The sequence below is a fragment of the Hyperolius riggenbachi genome, chromosome 3 (genome assembly GCF_040937935.1).
Source record: "Hyperolius riggenbachi isolate aHypRig1 chromosome 3, aHypRig1.pri, whole genome shotgun sequence".
Lineage (NCBI taxonomy): Eukaryota > Metazoa > Chordata > Amphibia > Anura > Hyperoliidae > Hyperolius > Hyperolius riggenbachi.
This window is the reverse complement of record NC_090648.1, coordinates 352,648,440-352,660,781: the sequence shown is the minus strand read 5'-3', so window position 1 is coordinate 352,660,781 and position 12,342 is coordinate 352,648,440.

Here is a 12,342-nt window from a genome sequence, read left to right as displayed (position 1 = left end):
CACCTGCCTGACCACTCCAAGTGTAAATGTCCTCCTCGGTGTCTGTGCAGTGAAAACTCTTACCCATCCCACTGCTGGGATTCCCGGCCTCCTCCACTGTTACCTCGTGTGGCACCAGGCGCATCTGTGTGATGTCACACACAAGCCACAAGGTACACCTGCCATTATGTGATGGCAGACACAGGTGTGATGGCGAAAAGGCCAAGAGTCGTGGCAACAGCACAGGTGAGATCTTACACTGCATGGGCACTGGGGAGGATATTTACATTTGGGGGCGGATAGGCAGGTGGCGGATGTGGTGTCGATAGGCCAATTCCTGATAGATTTCTATCAGGAATCATCAGCTTGTGGTGTATGGGCAGGAAACAGATCTCTCTATGATGAGATCAATCAGAGAGAGAGAGATTGAAGTGTCCTAGCTCAGCGCCGAGCGCCAAAACCACCTGCTTCGTAGCTACCTGGCATGTTGTAGGACTGTGTATTATCTGTATTGCCTTGTCTGTCTTATGTAATTGTCTCTGTACTTTGTTTTTGCCTATTTAATTGTAAAGCTCTACCATATAAATTAATCAAATGAATAATCTTGTAAAACCTCTTAAAAGAACACAAGGTGAGAGACATATGGAGGCTGCCATATTTATTTCTATCTAAACAGTACCTGACTGACCTGCTGATCTTTATCAGTCAGTAGTGTTTAAATTATACACCTGAAACAAACATGCAGCTAATCTTGTCTGATTTTTGTTAGAAACATCTGATCTGCATTATGGCCTAGTGCACACCAGAGCGGTTCGGCAGCGTTTTCAGATCCGTTTGCGGATGTGGAAACGCTAGGGTAATGTATTTCAATGGGGTGGTGCACACCAGAGCGGGAGGCGTTTTGCAGAAACGCATACTCCCGGGCTGCTGCAGATTTTGGATTGCGGCAGCGTTTCTGCCTCCAATGTAAAGTATAGAAAAAACGCAAATCGCTCTGAAAAACGGCAGTTCAGAGCGGTTTTGCAGGCGTTTTTGTTACAGAAGCTGTTCAGTAACAGCTTTACTGTAACAATATCAGAAATCTACTACACCAAAAACGCTTCACAAAACCGCAAAATGCTAGGTGAAACGCTACAGAAAAATAAGAAAAAGCGTTTCAAAATCTGCTAGCATTTTGCGGATCTGCTAGCGGGTTTTGGTGGGCACCGGGCCTAAATGCTTATTCAGGGTCTATGGCCAAAAGTATTAGATGCAGAGGATCAGCAGGACAGGAAGGCAACTGGTATTGCTTGAAAGGAAATAAATATGTCAGCCTCCATATCACTCTCACTTGGGTTCACTTTAAGCCTGGTACACAGCTTCATTTTTGATTTGCCAGTGACTGGCCTATTTTATCACCTCCATGTAGTATGAGGCCAACAGATTTTTAACACTAGGAACAGATTTTGTAGGTAAACTCCCATAAAACATAGAAGTGGTGAAATTGAACAGTGATTGGCCAATCAAAATTGTATACGTGTATGCACCCTTCGAGGCAATGGATCAGCAGTACAGCCAGACAATATGCATTGTTTAAAAGGAAATAAAAATGGCAGCCTCCATAGGTCTCTCACCTCGGGTTCTCTTTAATAGTTTAATAACTTTTCTAGATGCATATGGCTTTACTATACAAAGTACCCTTCAGCAATGATGTCTCTTACATTGTACTAAGAAAATGTACAGCTCTTCCCAGAGCACACTTGTAGCAAACATGTTCAGTCCACTTACTGCCACAAGTAACCAGCGCAACTTTTCTCTAAAGCATTCACATTTTATTACAAATACAAGATCTAATGTGGCGATACGGTCAATGCCTTCCAGCAGACCTAAGACTATATTCCCCAGACAACTGCAACCAATGGAGTAAGAAAATTCACCTTCAGCACATTTATATAGCTTCCTTCTCTCTGTCGTCTACCTTCAGGCGGAAACAATCACAATGGCGTTAATCACTAGACTCATCTCATGAATCATTTCTCCTTACTTATTTTGCCCTTAAAGGGAACCTGAATTGAGAGGGATATGGAGGCTGACATGTTTGTTTCCTATTAAATAATGCACATTGCCTGGCTGTCCTGCAGATCTTCTGCCTCTATTACTTTTATTCATAGACCCTGAACAAGCATGCAGATCAGATGTCTATGATAAATATGACAAAATTAGCTGCATGCTTGTTTCAGGTGTGTGATTTAGACCATACCGACCAGAAAGATCAGCAGGATGCCAGGAAACTGGTATTGTTTAAAATGAAAAAATATTCAGCCTCCATAAGTCTCACGCCTTGGATTCCTTTTAAAGGAACCCTGAGATAAACAAATGGTCTTGATTTATACTTACCTGGGTCTTCCTCCAGCCCCCTGTAGACCCTCTGCTTGATCGTCGTCCTCCAGGGCTGCTCCGTTCTCCTGCAATGTGTTCTGGTATATTCCTCAGCAGCACTTCACTGCGCATGCACAGTCCCAGCTGTAGGTGCCCCACCCTCCTCCCCCAAAGAATTTACAGGTCCACATTGGGGGAGAATGCAGTGGCCCAGGAGGATGGCAATCAAGCATACGGTCTACAGGGGGCTGGAGGAAGCCTCAGGTAAGTATATAGCCAGGGGCATAGCAATAGGGGTTGCATAGGTTGTGACCGCATTGGGGCCCTTGGGCCAGAGGGGCCCCAAGCACCCCTCCCTCAACTATAGTATTGGCTCTCTACTGGTCCTGTGCTCATAATAATCACTTCTACAGATACATTGAATAGAGGCAATCATTAACAAACTGTTCCCCATCCCCTTCTTGTACATCTGACACTGCAGGTGCCATGGGCAGGTTTTGGTGCGCCGTATCAATTGTTATGTATAGAGTGCTTGGGGGGCCCCAATGTAAAACTTGCATCGGGGCCAGGAGCTCCTTAGCTACACCACTGTATATAGCTATACTATTTGCTTATCTCAGGAACACTTTAACTATAAAATAACCTTTCACCACTTATCAAGCAAAAAAACTCCTCACCCTCCTAGAATTTTAAGTTTTTTAGCAAAGGTGAATAGGCGACAAGGCTATAATTCACTAGAGATGGCTCGAACCTCCGATTTTCGGTTTGCGAAAATTAAACGCCCGCCGACTTTAGTGGTTAATAGCAAAGTCCCCTTACATAGTAGAAACACCAAATTTGCAGGGTATGTAGAGGGGGACAGTGACTACAAGAGGAAAAAAAGTGTTCAAAAAGACCTTATAGTTTTTGAGAAAATCAATTTTAAAGTTTCAAAGGAAATTCTCCTTCTGACTGTTAATAGCGGTTAATAGCAAAGCCCCCTTAAAAGCTAGAAACACCACAATTGCTGGGAATGTTAAGAAGAACAGTGGGAACAAGAGGACAAAAGACCTTATACTTTTTGAGAAAATCGATTCAAAGAAAAAAGAGCCGATTCATTTGATTCAACTCTTTAAAAAGAACCGGATCATACATGAACCGGTTAGTATAGCTGTGGCTCCTGCTGTCTCTCCCCACCTGCCTTCACCTGTCAACCCCCACCTAGGCTGGCACCCCGTGCACCCACGGGTGCACCAGGTGCCAGGCTAGGTGAGGGTGAGAGGTGAGGAGGCAGGGAGGACAGCGGGAGCCGGCAGCTATGCGTCCCACGGGACGCATTCTCTGCTATGTGGGGGGCGGCAGAGATCTTCAATCAACTTAATTGAAGATCGCAAGATAAGAGGATACTGTATTGGTGGGATCATTTGCTGCCTGATATTGGCGTGGGAATTTTTTTTAAAGGTACAGGTAAGTATTTCTGGTCAATTAAGAACATTAACCTTCCTGGCGGTAAGCCCGAGCTGAGCTCGGGCTATGCCATGCAGGAGGATTTCTCAAGCCCTGGTGGGCCGATTTGCATACTTTTTTTTTTGCAACACGCAGCTAGCACTTTGCTAGCTGCGTGTGCATTCCGATCGCCGCCGCTGCGTGCTGATTCGCCGCCGATCGCTGTGCCGTGCCCCCCCCCCCCCCAGACCCCGTGCACTGCCTGGCCAATCAGAACCAGGCAGCGCTGAGGGGTGGATCGGGACTCCCTTAGACGTCACGACGTCCATGGCATCCCGCCCCGCTGCCATGGCGACGGGGGAAGCCCTTCAGGAAACCCCATTCTTTGAACGGGATTTCCTGATCAAAGATCGCCGGAGGCGATCGAAGCGGGCGGGGGAATGCCGCTGTACAGCGGCTATCATGTAGCAAGCACTAGGCTCGCTACATAATTTTTAAAAAAATTAAAAAAATAGTGCTGCGCTGCCCCCTGGCGGTTTCTAATAGACCGCCAGGAGGACTTTTTTCGTTGTTGTGTTTTTATTTCATTTAATCCTTTGTGGAAATGGGTAAGGGGTACTTTGTACCCCTATACTCATTTCTCCTGGGAGGGGGGTGGGCATCTGGGGTCCCCTTCTTAAAGGGGACTCCCAGATGCCACCATGAACCCCCTCCCCAGGGAGTCGTCGCCCCCACCTCCTCCTGGAGTGGCCGGGGCTCCACATTCTGGCTATCCCAGCCTGCATGGGGGACAAGGGGTTACAGAGAGCTCGGTAAGAGGGGACCCCACATCATTTTTTTTTCAGATTTCCCACACTCAGCACATAAAAATAATAATAATAAAAAAATTAAATATTGTTTCCTGCTATCTTTTTAACATATCCTGCAAATTTGGTGTTGCTAGGATGTAAGGGGCCTTTGCGATTAACTGCTAAAGGCGGCAGGTGATAACCAATCAGAGTTATAGGGGTGCAAAAGTGCTGAATCTTTTCAAAGGACGATGGCTCAGCAGTGGCAAATTTTCTAGCATTGTAGTGACTTTTAGGGGGCTCATACTCTGGTGAATTTGGGGCACATAGGCAAAAGAGGTCATAGCCTAAGGTGACAAAAGCTTGTTTCTTTGGCAATGATGCTGGTGACAAACGTAAATCCCCGCCATGGCTGTTAGCAAAGTCTGAAGCTCACGACATGTTGCATGCAGGTAGAAGGCATATTTTTGTACTTTCACTCCAATGTTGGGTTCCCTACATCTCTGCAAACCAGAGTTATGGGGGTGCAAATGTGCTAAAATCTCCCATAGGCTTTCATTGGGGCCTAGGTTTTGAGGGTACAAAAGCGCAAGTTTCTGCCGAACGGTATGGCTGAGCGGCCCCGAATTTTCAGGCTTTGTACGGATTTTAAGGGGGCTCAGGGCTGGTGAGTTTCGGGCCCCTAACCTAAAGAGACCATATCCTAGGGTCACAAAAACCTGTTTATTTTTGCAATGGTACTGGTGATGAACATAAATCCCCGCCATGGCCGTTAGCAAAGTCTGAAGCTCATGACATTTCGTATGCAGGTAGAAGTCATATTGTTGTACTGGCACTCCAACGTTGGGTTCTCTACATATCTGCAAACCAGAGTTATGGGGGTGCAAATGTGCTGAATTTTGCCATTGGCTTTTATTGGGTTTCCTATTTCACTTTCAAAAATCTCAAATCTTTTCAAAGGACGATTGCTCAGCAGTGGCAAATTTTCTAGCATTGTAGGGACTTTTAGGGGGCTCAGGACTGGTGAGTTCGGAGCCCCTATGCCAAAGAGGTCATAGCCTAGGGTCACAAAAGCTTGTTTTTTTGGCAATGATGCCGGTGACGAACATAAATCGCCGCCATGGCGGTTAGCAAAGTCTGAAGCTCAAGACATGTCGCATGCAGGTAGAAGGCATATTGTTGTACTTGCACTCCAACGTTGGGTTCCCTACATCTCTGCAAACCAGAGTTATGGGTGTGCAAAAGTGCTAAAATCCCCCATAGGCTTTCATTGGGGCCTAGGTTTTATGGGTACAAAAGCGCAGGTTTCTGCCGAACGGTACGGCTGAGCGGCCCCAAATTTAAAATACACGTAAACACATACAGATAAGAAGTATGGATTTTTCTAGAGAATATTAGCCAAAATTACTTTTTGCCTACCAGGGGCGTAACTAGAAATCACTGGGCCCCCCTGCGAATATTTGGATGGGGCCCCCCCCATAGGTGCCAAATAATCGTAATGGGGCAGCGTTTCACTGTAAATTAATTGTAAAGTGGGCAGCATTTTACCAGACAATCGTAATGTGGGCCAGAAAATCGTAATGTGGGCAGAGTTCACCAGAAAATCATAATGTGGGCCAGAAAATCATAATGTGGGCAGAGTTCACCAGAAAATCGTAATGTGGGCAGCAGTTACCAGAAAATTGTAACGTGTGCAGCAGTCACCAGAAAATTGTAACGTGGACAGCAGTCACCAGAAAATCGCAATGTGGGCAGCAGACACCAGAAAATCGCAATGTGGGCAGCAGTCACCAGAACATCGCAATGTGGGCAGCAGTCACCAGAGAATCGCAATGTGGGAAGCAGTCACTAGAAAATCGCAATGTGGGCAGTCAGTCACCAGAATATCGTAATGTGGGCAGCAGACACCAGAAAATCGTAATGTGGGCAGCAGACACCAGAAAATCGCAATGTGGGCAGCAGACACCAGAAAAAAAATGCCCCTGTAAAAAAACAATTCACTTACCTGTCAGGAGTCTGTCCAGGCCTCTTGCGCGCAGATCCCCCCATGATCCTCCTGTGCACTGCAGCACATCTCCCGCGCTGACAGGCACTGTGCAGGGCTACGGCAAGATGGCTACCGAAGCCCTGTACTGGAGACACAAATAGTCTCCAGTACAGGGCTTCGGCGGCCATCTTGCCGTAGCCCTGCTCTGCCTGCCAGAGACTATGCAGGCTGCTGGAGCGGGGCTGCGGGGAATGAACTGGCGCAGCGTCTATTAGACGCTGCGGCCAGTTGAGCACCTTGCTGAGGGGTCCAGAGCAGCGCTCCCCCCGCGCACAGTGAGCGGGCCCCAGAGCAGCCCCGGGCCCCCCTGCGGCTGAGGGGGTCGCATCCCCGGTAGGTACGCCGGTGTTGCCTACATTACTGTCACTTACAGTAGGTAGTAGAAATTTGACAGAACTAAAAGGTTTTGGACCAGCCCATCTCCACATGGAGGGTTCTCAGGGTTTTCTTTATTTTCAGAAGCACTTAGTGAATGGAAATTGCTCTGTCCAACTGCTAAATAAAAGTGTCCCCCATGAATCCCCCATGAAGAGGTGGACTAGCCCAAAGGCTGTTGGTTCTGATTTCTACTACCTACAGTAAGTGACAGCAACGTAGGAGAAAAGTAAATTATGGCCCATTTTACACAGTAAGAAACGTACTTTTTATTTGTAAATGTTTGCATGTATTTTAAATGTTAATTTTTTTTGTGATAGTGGTCCTTTAACACGGGAGGACCAGCTTGACCTGCAGAATAGTACTGAACACCATTTTTCTACTCTGTGATTCCATAATCACTTCACAAAAAGTGCTGCTATCTTGCCTAGGGTCTCTTTCATCTTAATTAATTTCTAGATATAATGTAGGGGAGATTGATTAGTACCAATAAACAACAATTGTCTGCTGTGAACAGGGCAGTTTCCAAGTAACATTGCACCAAGGGTGAGAGTGTAAAAATTGAGCCACCTTTCCCCTCCACCCCAGTGGACTCGCGAACCCTTACTCTTTAGGGACACAGGTCACAAGAAGATCACACATCCACAGGTCACAAGTAGATCAACCTACTTACTAGTGACCAGGTGCTCATCCAGGAGAAAGCAGGGACCAGCAAAACACACTGGAGATGAGAGCCCGGAAAGCCGACTGCTCCATGGGCGCCGCTCACTGACAGCCTGCAGTACCGCTACAGGACATCAGGTGTCATCACGCGGTGGTGACGTGATGATGACTTGACATTGGATGCAGGCAGCCCAGGAGGAGTCAAGGAAGGTGATCGAACTGGTAATCTTTTTCTTCCATTTGTCTGCACCGTGCGTCACCAGCTCCCTAGCAGTTATGTACTTCTGCCAAGGCAGTTGCCCTCACCAAGAAACGGCCCTGTCTGTGAACACATACTATTATACGACTTGTGAGCATGGTTCACATCAGCATTGTTACCACAAATCCATCTCATCAGCGTTCAATTATCCTACCACATGTGTACAATTCCATGCACTGTAGAAGACATGTACAAATGTAATGTCTATGTTATGTAGAGCTAATAACAGCAAAGTGTGTGGCTTGGCAGACTGTGAGGTGCAACATTCTTTATGATATATTCAGTGCACTCAGACCACAGATGCGCTGCTCCGTGTTTAATTATTTTTCTAAACTAGTCAGTCTAAACAATTTTCATTCATTAGATGTCTAGCTTCAAAAATTAACAGAAACTTCATGTTGTTTGTGACACTTATTCTTAGAGTAAAACATTTTCATTAAAAATTGCTAAAAATATGTATCAGTGCTCCACATGGGCCCGTAATTTAATGTTATGAAAAACATCATCTTATTTTGCCAACAAGTATAAATATCCAAAAATGGGGGATGTTAAAATGACAAGCCTGGGATATGTAATCTCTGTGTGGAATGGGGAGTGCCTGGAGGCTTCACATCTTGCTACAGGAGTTACGGTGGCCACTAATGATCCAATCTGTTACACCCAATGTTACCATTTATATGTAATATAAGGGACTGCCTAAAGCAGTGATGGCTAACCTTGGCACTTTACACTTTAAGAAACACCACAGCTGTGAAACAGCCCTCATCCAAGTCTGCAACGATCTGCTCATGGCAAGGAACAGAGGGGAATACTCCATCCTAATCCTGTTGGATCTCTCAGCGGCTTTTGATACAGTTGACCATGAAATCCTGCTTAACAGACTGCAGGAGTACTGTGGCATCAGTGGATCAGTCCTCCAGTGGTTCAGATCATTCCTGACTGACAGAACACAGAGAGTATCCCTAGGACCTATCATGTCCAAACCTGCACCTCTACAATTCGGAGTGCCACAAGGATCAATCCTATCCCCTCTGCTGTTTGTCTGCTACATGTTGCCACTCGGTACACTTATCCAACGACATGGCCTGACGTACCACTGCTACGCCGATGACACACAGCTATACCTGTCCTTCAAACCTGGTGGAACAGACCCTACTCTAAAAATAAACTCTTGCTTAGCTGAGCTACAGGCATGGATGAATGATAACTGGTTGAAACTGAATGCTGACAAAACTGAGGTCCTTTTTGTCCAAAGCCAGGGCTCTCCATTAAAACAGCTCTATCCTAAAGCAACACCAATCAGGATTGGGAATTCAGACATACACAGCTCCAACCTTGTGCGCAGCCTTGGCGTACTAATCGATGGGGAATTGAGTTTCAGAAACCAAATTTCATCTGTAGTTAAATCTTCCTACTTTCATCTGAAGAACATTGCAAAGATTAAACATCTGATTCGCCCAGAGGATCTTCCAACCCTAGTTCACGCCTTCATCACATCACGGCTGGACTACTGCAATGCCCTTTATGCTGGCCTCCCCAAAAAGGACCTGCGTCGCCTGCAATTAGTGCAGAATGCTGCTGCCAGATTGCTAACAAACCGGCCTCGCCACTGTCACATTACACCGATCCTTCGCTCACTGCACTGGCTACCAGTAGAATGGAGAATACTCTTCAAGATTGGACTGCTGACATTCAAATCCCTGCAGAATCTGGGCCCTGGATACATGAAGGACTTGCTGAAGCTGCACCACACCTCTCACAACCTCAGATCAGCAAGTTCTATAAACTTGGTCACTCCCAGAGTGCACCTCAAAAAATCTGGAGATAGAGCCTTCTGTTATGCTGCCCCTACTCTTTGGAACTCCCTGCCACACCCAGTAAAGACAGCACCCTCCCTGTAGCTATTCAAATCCAGACTGAAAAGCCACCTGTTTAGCCTGGCATTTCCGGACTTATAAAATTCTTCCTCTGTACCACGATGGTCTGAGCCATGCTTATGCGCTTTGAGTCCTACGGGAGAAAAGCGCTTTACAAATGTTATTTGTTGTTGTTGGCACTACAGCTGTGACAAAACTACAAATCCCATCATGGCTCTGCCTCCCCGAGTTATGCTTAGAGCTGTCAGAGTATTGCAATGCCACTTGTAGTTCCAACACAGCTGGAGTGCCAAGGTTAGCCATTACTGACCTAAAGTATCCATTCAATATATTCACTCAATGTACCCTCCTTATACTACATAGCAGGGATAATCACCGACCTTAATCACAAGTAATCAAGAGTGATTACTCGTAATTTAAATGAGGTTTAATTACAGCAGGTGAGCGTCGGGGAATGAAAGGGTGATTTACCCATAAATCAGCCCATCCTCCCTGTGTTTCCAAATAGGTCCATGCTTCCTGTTATTCGTGTTCCAAGCCTCACTGCCATCAGTTCCTCCTTCAAGCCGGAAGGAGGAAGTGACGGCAGTGAGGCTTGGAACACGAATAACAGGGCGCATGGACCTATTTGGAGCACAGGGAGGACGTGCTGATTTATGGGTAAATCACCCTTTCATTCCCCAACACACACCTGCTGTAATTAAACTAGGGATGCTCATTCGGATTCCGCGGAAATGCAATTTCCGAAATTCCGATCGGAAATTGCATTACCGCATCGGAATGCGGAAATCGGTAATGCAAGTGCGTTAGGCGGATTTCCGCAGGAAATTCGTGGAAATTTCAGCCGGAAATCGTGGAAATTCCGCCCGACTTTAACATTGATTTTCTCAAAAACTATAACGTCTTTTTGAAAACTTTTTTTGCATCTTGTTAACAAGATTCAGTTTAATAACCCCTGAAAATTTGGTGTTTCTAGGACTTAAGGGGGCTTTGCTATTAACCGCTAAAGTCGGCGGATTTTTACTGTAATGTAAAATACAGAAAATCTGCTTCTGCCTATTTTCTGCATTTACATTACAGGAAAAATCTGCCGATTTTAACGGTTAATAGCAAAGCCCCCGTATGTCCTAGAAACACCAAATTTTCAGGGTTTATTAAACAGAATGTTCTGAACAAGATGCAAAAAAAGTTTTCAAAAAGACCTTATAGTTTTTGAGAAAATCAATGTTAAAGTCGGACGGAATTTCCACGATTTCCGGCGGAAATTCCGCATTGGAATGCCGAAATTGGTAGCGGAAAGCGGAATCGGTATTTGGCAATGGCGGAATGCGGAATTACCATGGAATCGGAAATTGCCATTTCCGAACATCCCTAAATTAAACCTCATTTGAATCACAAGTAATCACTCTTAAATACTTGTGATTAAGGTCAGTGATCATCCCTGCTACATAGATTTGGTAAAATTGGATGAAAAAGATTGGATCATTAGTGGCCACATTCAGGCCCCTTTCACACGGGCAGCTGACAGGCGGTTAATTCACAGACTGTCATCTGCTCTTCTGCAGCGGCTGAGCACTTAACAGGAGATAGAACTGCTCGGCATGTGCAGCTCAGCCCCGCATTTGTTAAGGTGGCCATACATCTACCAATTTTGTGGCCTAATTGACCATCTGATTTGATAATTTTATAGAATCGGGTGAAAATCGGTTGCACCAAAAATGTACGATCGACATCGAAATCAGTCAAATGTATCGATCAAGCACGCTGGCCTGAAATTGGTTGAATGCATCGATCGAGCAAGCTGGAAAATCTCAGTCCGAAGTGTTCGATTGTTTGCTTGGCGGAAGGAATCACCTGTCTATCACCCATCTATCACCTGTCTATCACCCCTTGTCACCACCACCCATCAGCGCAGACCCTAAACTGTCCCTTGGGGGCACCTGATCACCCACCCAGACCCTCAGATTGCCCTCAGACCCCCCCTCCTGATAACCTCCCCAGTGCATTGTTTACATCTATTCTCCCCTGTAATCCCTCACTGATCTCCTATCGTCACCCCCTGTGTCTGCCACCCACCAGATCAGGACCCAGTCTGCCCCGTGCGGGCACCTAATCAACCCCCCACACCCTTAGATCGCCTTCAGACCCCCCCCCAATCACCTTCCCAGTGCATTGTATTTGATTGTGCTGCAATTGTATTTGATTGTGCTGACATTCAATTTCATTGTGCTGACATTCAATTTGATTGTGCTGTAATTGTATTTGATTGTCCCGTGATTGGCTTTGATTGTCCCGTGATTGCCCTGTGATTGCCCTTTGATTGGCCTGTGATCGGCTTTGATTGTCCCGTGATCGGCTTTGATTGTCCCGTGATCGGCTTTGATTGTCCCGTGATCGGCTTTGATTGTCCCGTGATCGGCTTTGATTGTCCTGTGATCGGCTTTGATTGTGCCGTGATTGGTTTGATTGCCCTGTGATTGGCCTGTGATTGGCCTGTGATTTGCTTTGATTGGCCTGTGATCGGCTTTGATTGTGTCGTGATTGGTTTGATTGCCCTGTGATTGACTTTGA